Source organism: Saimiri boliviensis, chromosome 10, assembly GCF_048565385.1.
Source record: "Saimiri boliviensis isolate mSaiBol1 chromosome 10, mSaiBol1.pri, whole genome shotgun sequence".
NCBI classification, from domain to species: domain Eukaryota; kingdom Metazoa; phylum Chordata; class Mammalia; order Primates; family Cebidae; genus Saimiri; species Saimiri boliviensis.
In genome coordinates this window covers 38,542,308-38,555,585 of record NC_133458.1, presented here as the reverse complement: position 1 = coordinate 38,555,585, position 13,278 = coordinate 38,542,308, and the positions used below count along the sequence as shown (strand labels likewise).

General features: G+C 37.5%; 1 protein-coding gene and 1 pseudogene across 1 annotated transcript in view; one reads left to right on the top strand and one right to left on the bottom strand.

Moving 5' to 3' along the window:
- Positions 1 to 13,278, top strand: part of ANKRD7 (ankyrin repeat domain 7) — a 1,180,453-nt gene that overhangs the window by 177,748 nt on the left and 989,427 nt on the right. The gene's annotated exons all lie outside the window — the stretch shown is intronic.
- On the bottom strand, positions 1,729 to 3,519 carry LOC101035201 (SURP and G-patch domain-containing protein 1 pseudogene; annotated as a pseudogene).

The window sequence follows — 13,278 nt, the reverse complement described above, 5'->3', positions numbered from 1 at the left end:
TGCTAGAAATCAAAAACACTGTAACAAAAATGAGAAATGCCTTTGCTGGGTCCAGCAGTGGACTGTTTACAGCCAAGGAAAGAATAAATGAGTTTGAAGATATGTCAGTAGAAACTTCCTAAACTAAAAAGCAAAGAAAAAAAATAATGGAGAAAACACCCACCAAACAGATCATTTTAAGAACTGAGTGGATTTGACAATTAGGAAGATGTAACATAGGGAAGAAAATGAAGAAGGAACAGAAGAAATATTTGAGATTATAATGGCTAAGAATTTTCCAAAATTAATGAAAGACACTAAACAACAGATCCAGAAAGCTTAGAGACAATCAAGTAGTAAATATAAAACAAAATCTATACCTGAGCATATCCAATTCAAACTAAAAATAAATAAATAAATAATAAAGGGAAAGAAAAAATTTTGAAAGAAGGCAGAAGGGTTAGGGAAGACACCTTACCTATAAAGTAACAGGAATAAAAATTATATTGAACTTTTTTTTTTTTTTAGAGAAAAGAGTTTCTAAAATATAATACAAACCGCAATTGTGAAAAATTACCAAGAGATAGAATAAAATGGAGTCATAAGATATTGTTGGGCTACTCTATGTTGTAAAAAAAAAAAGAACTCAAATGGTGAAAGAAAATGTTCAAATTTTACAAAGAGGGATATATAAATATTGATAAATATTTTATAATTTTGTATATCTCTAAGGATAACTTCAGGATGTCTCAGAAACAAATAGATTGTGAAAAATCTAATACCAAATATGTTCCTTAACCATTTACCCCATTCTTCCTTTTTTCATCTTATTACTTCTATATCTGCAAAGCACATTTTGTTGCTTTTAGCATTTTTCAAAATTACCAATTTGCTCTTTAGACTTCTTTAGTCTACTTTAAAATTGCAGGCAGAACTGCACAACGTTTGTTTTTGTTTCTTTCCCTCTCCCTTAAATTGATCATTCTTCACACTTGAAGGGGTAGACTGCGCATATAGGGCAGGGGTGATAATAAGAGGGCAACTGCCTATTTTTAAGTAGATTCAATGTCCCAGATGAAGGCAAAATATTTTTCTAGCTCTGAAACCTTGCTGAAGTTGCATCTCTGTAAACAATCAGGAACCAAAGAAAATAGGAGAGGAATTCTTCTGCGTTGTGAATGATGGTTTAGTTATTTGCCCAACTACAAGGCTTAAAATGTCTTGTATGTGGCTATACCATATTTGAGTTAGTCCTGTTTGAGACCCCTAAATAGGAGACAAACACAAGGACCGTGCTAAGTGGTGTTTTGTGAGTTAAAATTATGGGATGGTGGCAGGGAAATCACCATTTAGAAAACTCTTCCTAACACTATGTATCATGTACTTCATTATCCCTGGTCTATGTCTATTTTCTGAATGGCTTGAGGCAATGTTCTACTTCATCTTGCTGCCCTTTCTGATGTTGCCATATAGATTTGACTCCTCTTAATAGCTTTCTCAATCATTTAAAAATATTTTTCTCTTTTTATCATGTTATCTGGAATTCAGCATTTATAATGTGGTATGTTATGAATATCAATTATCATCACTTTTTCACATTTCAGATTTTTTTTTTTTTTTTTTTAATCACTGGGACTTTATTACATGGCATGGCACTCATAACAACGGGAGGGGTAGGCAGAAATGCAGCCCGGAACATTCCACAGTCCAGGGACGGTTGGTCATTCAGAAATGACGTTTCCAGAACACTCAGAAGTAAGGCCGGTTGTTCAGGGAGTTGGGCCGGAAGCAGCAGACCAGCACCATCCTCTTGCAGAAGGCCTCGACCTCATCCTCCTCAGAGAGTTCCGCCGGCCGGTCAGTGCTGAAGCCGGTGGTGCCCTTGTTGACCAGGTTCTTGATGACCTGGCCCTCTGAGCCCAGCCCCTCGCCCTCCTTCCAGATCATCTTCATCAGCATCTAGTAGCTGATGTTCTTCACGGTCAGTTGTACTCCGAGTAGTCAGGCTAGCGGGTCTCCATAAACTTCTCCAGCTGGTCTGGAGGCAGGCAGTCTCCCCTGCAGTGCTTGCCCAGGCTGATCTTTGTCAGCTGCTCGGCTCACTCCCTGGTCTTGTCCATCTTCACGCTCCGCAGCGGGCGCTCCCAGGTGCCCAGCTCACTCTCCTTGTCACTGCCGTACCCTTGCTGCTGCTGCTGCACCACCTTCCCCCACAGCAGCTGCATGTCCTGCATGGCCCGCTTGTGCTGCATGATTATGTCGTGCAGCTGCTGCATCTCCTGCTGCTCCTTCAGCTGCTGCTTCTGGGCGTCCAACAGCTCCGTGACGCCCACTAGACCCAGGTGCTTCTCCTTCTCTTAGCCAAGCCCCCTGAGATACTGAACTGACAGAGGCGAGGGAGAGGCGTCCACGTCCGGCTGCACCAGCTCAGCACGTGGTAGCTCCACCTTCTCCTCTTCAGGCCCCCTCCTGCTCTTCCGCTTCCTCTGCACGGGGCGGGGAGGCGGGGCTGCGGAGGGAGGCTTCCCCCGGGCGGCTGGAACAGGCGGAGGTGAGCGCGGGCGTGGACCCTGACGGGGCCGCAGGAGAGGGCTGGCGCTTCAGGCCGGCGTCGGGCGCCGTGAGGTTGCCCATGGAGCCGCCTTGGCTTTCCCGAACTCCTCCAGCTTCTGTCGGTAGGACTTGGACCCCTGGCTGTTGGGCTCGTACAGAAAGCTGAATGCCTGGTTCCGGCGTTTGTTGTGGAGGGCGATGGTTTCCACCCGGGGAGCCCCGTCCGTTATGAACCTGGCCAACTTTTCTGCAAGGTTCTTGACCTTTTCGTCCTCTGGGTGTGAAACTTTGTGAGAGGCTGCCTGCGACTTCTGCCCTTCCTTTCTTATCTCAGCCACCTCTTCTTTAGAGGAATGCCCTGCCGTTATTATCGTGCAAAAACACAAAAGCCGGGTTATCTTTGTAGTCCTCCATAGCTACTTTTTCTAACTCAGGGCCGCCTCCTGCCACAAAGAGGGCCAATTTCTCTATCGTTTTCCAAGTCTCGGCTCCCCCCTGGGGGTGAAACGTCGATTTCTAGCCACTGCTTATGACACTCGGGCGGCCTGCTGCGGGCAGCTGCCTGACTTGCGAGTAGGCCCTTCACTGGGCTGCGCAGGCTGGCCAGCCCCAGGCCTGCCGGCCTGCTGGTGAGGAGGAACCTCTTCCCCGCGCTGCGCTGCGGGTGGGCGTACTGGGGGCGGGCAGCATTTCAGCTAGTCTGTGCCTTCTGCAACTTCAGAAATGGTTGCAAGAAGCTACCATCATTGGCAAACTTGTTGGAAATGCCGGAAGAGCTGTGCACATTTGTGATTTCACGAGAATGTGGGGGCCGATGGCTGGGCACCTGATTCGGCTTGTTTTCTGTTCCGTTTTGGCTTCCGTTTCCCATTTCTTCTGAGCAATGAGCTCTTCCTGGTGAAGGATGTTCATGTTCATTTTTCCAGATTTAGTGGGAGCAACCCCAAACCACCGGTTAGCCTTTCCTGCAACATCCTGATTGTCCATCTTGTCAGATTTCTTAACATATTAGTCTGCTCAGTAATTATGCACACTCTGATGTACCTGGGATCCAGTTGTAACATAGAATTCCATTCTTTGCAACAAATTTATCTTCAATAGACTCTTTTAGATTTTCTCACATTACTATTGCTTTTGTAATAATATTTTTAGAATACTGAATTTTGTAAGAAAAATTAGTATTTCACTGCCCTTTAAATATTAAAATGTTTAAATTATTTTCAAAGACATTAATTGACTTAAAAACAACTGTTTGTGGTCATAGTTAAGGTATTATGTTGATGCAAAAGTAATTGCGGGTTTTGCGATAAAACTACAATTACTTTTGCACCAACCTAATACATCCCGAAAACACAATTACAGATGCGTTAAGAATGCATCTGGGACTTGCAGCCATTGCAACAGTTTACCTGGTAGCAGCTCCAGCTCTGGGGTGGCCACATATTTTGGTTACTGATTTTAACTTTTAAGTTCAGGGGTATACGTGTAGGTTTGTTGTATACGTAAATATGTCATGGGCGTTTGTTACAGATTATTTCATCACCTAGGTATTAAGCCTAGTGCCCATTAATTATTTATCCTGATTCTCTCCCTCCTACCCTCCATCCTCCTATAGGCTCCAGTGTGTGGTGTTCCCCTCTGTGTGTTCCTGTGTTCTCATCAGTTTGCTCCCCCTTGTGAGAGCATGCAGTATTCGTTTTTCTCTTTGGCTGATTCTAAAGCCAGGTAGTCCCAGTTTTCAGTATTAGAAGAAAAAGATGTTTACCAAAAAGTAGTCTTTTACTTGTGAATGATCACATTGCCTTAGGCCAATTTATGGTATTCATTAACGACATAAAAGCGTATGTCCAATATAAAATTTTCAGGTAGATTTTAATAAGAACAAATAATATATAACAAATTTTAATAAGATAACAAATAATACATTTGAGGTAATTCATTTATATGTATTCATACCCAAATCATTGAAATTCAGTTAAAAAATAATGCCAGAGTATTTTGAGAGTATTTGAATACTTTGATGTGAAAATTTTATGGTCCAGAATGCAATTATATTAACCTTACCTTGGCATATATAGGAAGGGGGGTTGTATTAGGGGAAAGACAAAAACAAACAAAAACAAATCTTCCTCCTTCAGGACCAAACATGTAAAAACCCCATAGCAACTTAGATACTTACCACAACCTGATGTATTGACAATAAAAATAATTTTTAAAATACTTACTTAGAATAAACTATCTTAATTTCTTGGGACATATAACAATGTTATAAATAGTTTCTTGTTTGAGCCTTTTTTTCTTCCTTGTGGACATGGTCATGTGTCTTCCAGATTCACCCTCTAGGAAAGACATGAACCAGTTGCTGAGAGTACTGTCAGTGCTCTGACTTTGACTGCCTGGTTCTTCAGGGATTTCTCCACAGTAGAGAGCTGTTTCAGTCAAGATCACCTTCTTAGAACAACGCACCTCCAATGACTGAAGGGGGGTTAGAATAGTCTAGCCAGTTTGGCTCATAAAGGACTACTCTGATAAGCCATTTTGACTCAGCAAGGACTACTCTGACAAGCAGTTTCAGCCTAGGAACCCTCTTTGGGGTTGTCTGGCATGCCCCATAGCATGTAACTTATCATTCTGACTAACCTTGCTTCCTTTCCCTCTCTTTCATAGCTGTGGATCTCAAGGAGATTATTTAATACACATTCTGCCCACTAAATACTATTTCAGAGGCTGTATACCAGAAAATCTCTTGTGCCATTGTTTTTTTTTAAATTTAATTTAGTTTTTTAAATTGGCATAAACTGTATATATTTCCAGTGTAGAACTGATGTTTTGAAGTACATATACATTGTGAAATAACTAAATCTAGCTTATTCACGTGTGCATTACCTCATATATCATTTTTTGGTGAGAACACTTTACATCCACTTTCTTAGCATTTTTTAAGAATACAGTACATTGTATACTATAGTTACCATGTTGTGCAATAGGTCTCTTGAACTTATTCTTCCTGTCTAACTGAATTTTTATATCCTTTGTCAAACCTCTCCCCACAACAAACCTTTGGTAACTACCATTTTACTCTCTACTTCTATGAGATCAACTTTTTTTTTGAGTCCACATATGAATGAGATCATGTAGAACTTGCCTGGCTTATTTCACTTATGAATGTTCTCCATGTCATCTGTGTTGCACAAATGATAGGATTTTATTCGTTTCATGGCTGAATAGTATTCCATTGTGTATATATAGTGTTTTCTTTACCCATTCATGTTTTGATGGACACTCAGGTTGATCCCATGTCTTGACTATTGTGAATAATGAATGCTGCATTGAATCTTATGTTGTTTGAACTTGCTTGATTACATCTCTTTTATGTCACATAATGTTCTCTGTATTTCCTGAAAATTGGTAGTTAAATTTAAAATTTAGTTTCAGGTTTGATTTACTTTTTTTTTTTTTTTTTTTGAGACGGAGTTTCGCTCTTGTTACCCAGGCTGGAGTGCAATGGCGCGATCTCGGCTCACCGCAACCTCCGCCTCCTGGGCTCAGGCGATTCTCCTGCCTCAGCCTCCTGAGTAGCTGGGATTACAGGCACGCGCCACCACGCCCAGCTAGTTTTTTGTATTTTTTAGTAGAGACGGGGTTTCACCATATTGACCAGGATGGTCTTGATCTCTCAACCTCGTGATCCACCCGCCTCGGCCTCCCAAAGTGCTGGGATTACAGGCTTGAGCCACCGCGCCCGGCCTGATTTACTTTTTTACAATAGTATTTTATTGGTAGGATTATATCATTTTGGAACATTAGAAACAATTGATAATCATGCCTTTATCCAGTATGTCATTGTTTTTGCTATTATAATTGTTTGGTACATTTCAAGGGAAAGAAATACTGAATATCACGTCCTTCTACTCATAAGACAAATGTAAAGCAGGGGCAATTTGCTTTTGGTTATTCTCCGTCTTCTTTACCATTAGACCATTAGGTACGCAGTGACTTTTTGCTATGTGGAGTTTCATGCTTTGGCCTTTCTATCACACCTTAATTATTATAGTAACTAATAAAATGCTCATTTGTGGGCTGGGCACTAGTAAAAAATAAAGGGTCAGGATTTTTTCTCCCAGAAGAAAATTTCTGCCTTGCTGATAGCCACATTTTGGGTCTTATTTCAAACTCGTAACACAAAGCTTTGTTAAAAAATTTTTTTAAAAGTCTTTCTTTGTATATGGCCTTTTCTCAAGAAAATAAACACAATCTGAAATACTAATATTCTAGTAGTATTAGTAAGTTACAGCATGTCCTCAAATAACGTACTTTAATTTGTTGTATTACACTATCAATGACAAAAAATAGACAGTGGCTGATATGGTTTGGCTGTGTATCCCCACTCAAATCTCATCTAGAATTGTAATCCTCACATGTTGAGGGAGAGAAGTGATTGGATCATGAGGGGTGGTTTACTCTATGCTGTCATACTCATACTCATGCTGTTGCTATCATACTCATGATACTGAGTTCTCATGAGATCTGATGGTTCTGTAAATGGCAGTTTCCCCTGCCCTCTTCTTACTTCCCTTCTGCCACCTTGTAAAGAAGGTGCCTACTTCCCCTTTGCCTTCTGCCATGATTATAAGCCTCCCAAGCCACGTGGAACTGTGACTCAATTAAAACTCTTTCCTTTATAAGTTACCCAGCTTTGTTGTTTTGGATTTCAGCTGTAGGAAATTGGTTACATGGGCAGCAATAGGCAAAATATTCTATAAAATTAATTGTCATGCTGATAATAACTGTCACAATATCCTTCTAGACCCTCTGTAATACAGTCAACAAAAACACCACCATTGTGAAATAATTGTAAACTCTATATTTTTGAGGATACATAATTATTTTAAAGCTGGATACAGACAGAAAATGTATATTGTTTTGACATTCTCATTGCTTATTTAAAAGGAAGTAACATTTAGTTTATATAACATACATTTAGTAACGCAATAGATATTTTGTATATAATACTTATAAATTCTTCTGTAATACTTCTCATTTATTTTAGGTTAATAACAGGTTATTAGGATTTTAACTTGCTTTTTTTGAAATATACATTTTAAGTGTTTTATAATGGAAGAACCTCATTTACATAAATATATTTATATAGCGTGGTGGCCATGGAAATATGCTACTCAGAACTCTTACTGCTAGAGGCATAATGGACTGATGGCCTGTGCTGCTTTCACTCTTGTTCCTTCACTGTGCTCCTGCTGAAGCCAAGCACTCTGTGAGTTGCTGTCATTCCATGTCTGAGCACAGTAGGGTGTTAATGTTTTGGCTACAAACCGTTTTCAGAAAAAGGTAAAATAATGACTCTCATACAGATATGAAATAATGTTAAAGATTTTATTTAACTTATCATGACAGAACCAGTTATTCTACTTACCTGAAATTTCTAAAGTATCAAATTCATAGTAAAAGAGAATAGAATTAGGGGTTGCCATGGGCTGTCGGAAACAGGTGTGTTAGTCCATTTTCATGCTGCTAATAAAGACATTCCTGAGACTGGGTAATTTATAAAGAAAAAGAAGTTTAAAGGACTCACAGTTCCACATGGCTGGGGAGGCTTCATAATCATGGTGGAAAGCAAAGGAGAGGCAAAGACATGTCTTATGTGGCAGCAGGGAAGAGTGTGTGTGCAGGGGCACTGTCCTTTATGGAACCATCAGATCTCATGAGACTTATTCATTGTCATGAGAACAGCATGGGAAAACCCACGTTCACAGTTTGATTATCTTCCACTGGCTCTCTCCCAAGACATGTGGAGATTATGGCAGCTACAATTCAAAATGAGATTTGGATGGGGACATAGCTAAACCATATCAAGTGGAAATGGGGAATCATTGCTCAATGGGCATAATGTTTTAGTTATAGAAAATGAATAAAATCTAAATATCTGTTGTACAATATAGTACCTATAATTAACAGTAAAGTCAGCCCTCCCCATCTGTGGGTTCTGTATCCACATATTCATTCAACTATGGATTAAACATATTTTTAAAAATGAAAATGATACATTTATAATAAAATAAAAATATAGTATAACGATTATTTACACAGTGTTTATATCGTGTTAGGTATTGTAAGGAATCTAGAAATGATTTAAAGTACAGTCAGCTCCCTGTATCCATGGGTTCTACATCCATTGTTTCAACATACCTCTGACAGAAAATATTATTAAAAATTACATCTATAATGAGCATGTACAAATATTTTTCTTGTTATTATTCTCTGAACATTACAGTACAACTGTTTATATAGCATTTACATTGAATCAGGTATTATAAGTAATCCAGAGGTGATTTAAAATACAGCTATGCATTGCTTAATGAGAAGGATATGTTCTGAGAAATACATTATTACGTCATTTCATCACTGTGCAAACATAGAGTGTAGTTACACAAACCTAGATGGTATAATCTACTACAGTAGCTACAAGCGTGTGCAGCATGTTAATGTAATGAATACTGTACACAGTTGTAACACATGACATTTGTATACCTAAACATATTTAAACATAGAAAAGGTATAATGAAAATACAGTAATATCTTATGGGACCACTGTTAAGTATGTAGTCAGTAGAAATGTCATTATATTCCTATACATCAATAATAGATAAACAGCCAAATTATGAGTGAAGTCCCACTCATAATTGCTACAAAGAGAACAAAATATCTAGGAATACAATTTACAAGGGATGTGATGGACATCTTCCATGAAAACTACAAACCACTGCTCAAGGAAATGAGAGGACACAAATAGCAAAACATTCCATACTCATGGTTAGGAAGAATCAATATTGTGAAAATGGCCATACTGCTCAAAGTAATTTATAGATTCAACACTATTCCCCTCAAGCTCCCGTTGACTTTCTTCACAGAATTGGAAAAAACTACTTTAAATTTCATATAGAACCAAAAAAGAGCTTGCATAGCCAAGAAAATCCTAAGCAAAAAGAACAAAGCTAGAGGCTTCATGCTACTTGACTTCAAACTATGCTGCAAGGATACAGTAATCAAAACAGCATGGTACTGGTAACAAAACAGAAATATAGAACAATGAAACAGAATAGAGGCCTCAGAAATAACGCCACACAACTACAACCATCTGATCTTTGACAACCCTGACAAAAACAAGCAATGAGGAAGCGATTACCTGTTTAATAAATGGTGTTGGGAAAACTGGCCAGCCATATGCAGAAAGCTGAAACTGGGTTCCTTCCTTATACCTTATACAAAAATTAACTCAAGATCATTAAAGACATAAATATAAGACCTAAAACCATAAAAACCCTAGAAGAAAACCTAGGCAATACCATTCGGGACATAGGCATGGGCAAAGGCTTCATGACTAAAACACCAAAAGCAATGGCAACAAAAGCCAAAATAGACAGATGGGATCAAATTAAACTAAAGATCTTCTGCACAGCAATAGAAACTATGATCAGAGTGAACAGGCAGCCTACAGAATGAGATTAAATTTTTGCAATCTACCCATCTGACAAAGGGCTAATATCCAGAATCTACAAAGAACTTAAACAAATTTACAAGAAAAAATATAAACATGCCCCCCCAAAAAACAAAAAAAACAGCTCCATCAAAAAGTGGTCAAAGGATATGAACAGACACGTCTCAAAAGGAGACATCTATGCAGCAAATAAACATATGAAGAAAAGCTCATGATCACTGGTCATTAGAGAAATGCAAATCAAAACCACAGTGAGATACCATCTCACACCAGGTAGAATGGTGATCATCAAAAAGTCAGGAGACAACAGATGCTTGATAGTATGTGGAGAAATAGGAACAGTTTTATACTGTTGGTGGGAGTGTAAATTAGTTCAACCATTGTGGAAGACAGTGTTGTAATTCCTCAAGGATCTAGAAATAGAAATACCATTTGACCCAGCAATCCCATTATTGGGTATATATCCAAAGGATTATAAATCATTCTAGTATAAAGACCTGTGCACACGTATGTTTATTGTGGCACTGTTCACAATAGCAAGGACTTGGAACCAACCCAAATTCCCATCAATGATAGACTGGATAAATGTATGCAGCCCTAAAAAATGATGTGTTCATGTCCTCTGCAGGGACATGGATGAAGCTGGAAACCATCATTCTCAGCAAACCAACACAGAAACAAAAACCAAACACTGTATTTTCTGACTCATAAGTGGGAGTTGATCAATGAGAGCACATGGACAAATGGAGGGGAACATCACATGCCAGGGCCTGTCAGGGGGTGGGGGGCTACAGGCAGGATAGCATTAGGAGAAATACCTAATGTAGATGCTGGGGTGATGGATGCAGCAAACCACCATGGCATGTTTATACCTATGTAACAAAACCTGCACATTCTGCATGTGTACCCCAGAAATTAAAGTATAATAATAAAATTAAAAAATTATATTACCACAAAAAAGAAATGTTTTTGTTGATATTAAAATACCAGAAATTTGAATAACTTCTCAAATAATTGACACAGGAAAAATGTGCTTTTGTCTTATAAAATTCTTTGGTTTATTTGCTACTTCGTTATTCATTTCTTTAAAAGTGTATGGCATAGTATTGTGGGAAAAAACACAGAAATTGAAGAGAAAACATTAGATCTGAGTTTATATCTTTGCGAACACCAATTTATTCTCAGAAGATATGACTCTCCTTTATACATACAAGTTAAATGGGGACATAGTTTATGAATTACTGAATCAAAAGAAAGTAGAAATTACTATAATTTTTTCTTATAAGATTTCACTAAGAGGAAGTTATTTTTAGGAGAAATTATGGAATGATGGAAGTATGAGGAAATTAGAAGACATGGTGATGTAGATTTGAGATTAGATTTAGCCACCATGTTAGTTGTGTGACAACCAACAAGTCAACTAAGTTTTTCAAGTACGTGTGTGTGTTTGTGTGTGTGTTGTATATGTGTTTAAATCTATTTAAGTAATGGGGGCAGGAAGGGATCAACAGGAAATCAAATGCATCATGAAGTGATGTTATTGTAGGAATTTAGGTTGCACTAATGATTTTAAAAGGTTACAAAATAGTTACCCTTCTTATGCAATCTCCCTTAATGTTAAAGGTGAGTATACTAAGTCAGTGACAATTTGTCTTTGCATGCATACAATCTTCCAGTCAAGATTCAAAACTTAGATTGTTTAGGTTTTAATTAATTGTTAAAATTTCCTTGTTATAAATTATTTACATTTATCTTTTTAAGTTCTTTGTAGTATTACATCTTTCCCTCAGACAAGTGTGCAGAAGACTTACATAAATAGAAGTTTGAACCATTCTTAAAGATTCTGAATTGTTGACTCCTCAAGGCAAAGCCTAATTATTTTGTAAATGTGAAGACAGAATGAAAAGTTATCATCTTTAATGGAGGTATAAATGTGATGATGGTGGAGGAATCTTTTCCTATATTTCTGTAGCATAAAAATGGTAATTATATAGTCTTGCCTTTAACAAAAATTGGCCTTGTTAGAACTTTAAGAGTCTTGACCTATTAACTGTCTGGCTTTAATATGGAATAGAAAATATAATCCACAGAACCACTATTACGTTCCCATTAAATTAACTTTTTAACCACAGTAGAACTTTAGACGTTAAAATTTTAAAACTTTGGGCTTAATTATTTGAAAGAACAAAAGGAACAAATGTGTGATTAAAATTATTTTTAAAAAGTAATAATGGCTAAAATAATTATCCTTAATATAAAGCATCAGAAAGAATGTGAGTATAAAAAGTGGCTTCATCTGGGCCATAAAGGAGCAAAGCTCTGTTTTTCCTCCCTGTCTATACACTCAATAGGTGTGATGTCCTTGACCCTGCTACAGTGGCAAAGCCTCTATTTAAAAAAGGATAAGGAACAATATATTGGTCATCAAAATAAGTCTGGGTGTGAAGCTGGGCTACTCCAAGTACCAGGAGTAACAGTGAATTTAGAAGCATTCTTATTTTGTGCAGCTACCATAATTTCCTCCCTCCTTCCCTCCCTTCTTTCTGCATCTTTCTTCCTTCTTCCATTTCTTACCTTCAGTGACCAAAAATATCCTAAGGATTGTATATTTTATAATAATTTGTTTTGATTAGATGAAAATTATGGATTTGTTACATATACACTAGTGTTTATTAGTAACCTGATTAGCAAACTGTAAAAACATTGTTTACAGTTGTGTTAAAATATCTTTATGGTTTATTGGAAGGTGAATAAATTAAAAGATAATCTTTGTGGTAGCTGACCACAAACCATTATACTTCAGTTGGTATTTTTGTTTATTGTATATATAGAAGTGTATTTATTTATTTATTCTATCTATACTACCTGGTGATCAAATTATAGAAATGTTAATCACAAATGTTAATATTGACTAATATAATCAAAAGGAAAGATGAACCAAATATTAAAACTACTGGGGGCCAGAGAATTATTCCAATAGATTTCTTACAGACTTAATCATATATTAATCTTGATGACTTTATTTTAAAACATACAAGAAATTAAATCAGTAATGCACTCTTTGAACTTAGAAATTTTCTTTCACAGAGAATCATCACCCAGTCATTTAGCTCTTTCATATAAATTTCTAGCTAAAGCAAATATTCTAACTGAAAAATCAACAGATTATTTGATTTTCCAGTAGAACTCTTTTCTGCTGCTGCTTCTTTACTTATTTGAGACAGGGTCTTACT